Raw genomic sequence first — 1,481 nt, 5'->3', positions numbered from 1 at the left:
AACTATCCACCGAGATGTGCAAATCTGATTTGGTGAGATTCGGTTTGTTAATTTCTCATATGTTTGATAAATTGATGCTTACTAATATGAGAAGTTTAAGAATGAACTAGTCTTAGAGTTGGCTAAGTTTGGATTGATTTTGTGTGAAGCAAAATCCTCATTGGAAGGTAAAATGGTTTAAGATTTGCTTAATCTACTTGATTATGGGTTACAGATTTATTTATTGGTTGACATCTCTAGTTGATTAGTTCAAAGATATCAACTATGAAAGAAGACTAAGATTATCAAATAGAAGTGAACCATAACTTTCTAATTTGATGTGGATTTAGGTTGGCTTCTCGGAGATTTGATCTAGCTAATTAATTTATATGTAATTAGCTAAATCGATATACCATGTATTACAGGACTTTAACACGAGACGAGCATCTCGACGTTGGATTTGGATCGGATTGGACCCTTCTATTGGAGGCGGGTACCTCTTGACTTATCTTTTATGATATTGTCATTGGATATGCATAGTATTTTATAACTACATGCAATGAACATGTTTGTCTTTGGTATGTCACTGTTTGATATCCATAGCATGTTAGGTTTGTCACCTGTGATGTATTCGTGCTTATATCTCGTGATTTGTTGCCATGATTATCTTGTTACCATGAGTATCTTAGTTTCTAGAGTGACATACCATGCTTACTGAGGTTAGGACTAGGATTTGGATTGTTGTTTCTGGCCTATATATCTAGATTATTTGATACTTAGGTTTTTGTGCCATATCAGGTTTGTGTACCTCTATTTGTATATCATATATGATTCGGGTGTTTAGACCCTGATTCTTTGATCTGTGTATATTGTTGGTACATATGCTATGGAAGAGGGATATGATTTGGGTCTAGGTTGTTATACCTTAGAGGATTTGTATACCCTAGATCCGTGGATTTGACTTACTGATACTGTGGTACCCATATTATGTATATATGGATTTTTCTATGCTGATCAGGATATTCCATACTTATTATGTTCAGGACATAGGTTTTTGATATTCTATCTGACCTGTGTACTTTAGATTTTGGTATGTGACCATCACTTTTACAGTACCCATTTTGTATATATGGATATGGTTATGTTGATCAGTTTTTGCTATGCATAGTGACATGCATCATGATTGCATGCTGTGCGATTGTCGGCTCCACTATGGTTGAGCCCATCGCCAGATTACATGTACACCCCCCCTCATGGTTTAGTGGTATATCATGCGGTGTGTGGGGTTCTGCTGTTTAGCTCCGTTGGTCATATGACCCGGTAGTGGTAGCCGTGATCGATTCCTCTGTTTGGCTCGGCATGTAGTGTAGCGGTAGTGGCCGGCGACGGTGGACTCTTTGGCTCCGTTGGTCGGGAGACTGTGGTGGCGAGATATCCTCCCGTCATCGATGTCGGGAGTTGAGCATTGAGATCCCCATTTATGATTTAGGGTCACAGGACAG

This window comes from Zingiber officinale, unplaced genomic scaffold, assembly GCF_018446385.1.
Source record: "Zingiber officinale cultivar Zhangliang unplaced genomic scaffold, Zo_v1.1 ctg87, whole genome shotgun sequence".
NCBI lineage: Eukaryota > Viridiplantae > Streptophyta > Magnoliopsida > Zingiberales > Zingiberaceae > Zingiber > Zingiber officinale.
Note: the sequence above shows the minus strand (reverse complement) of the source record.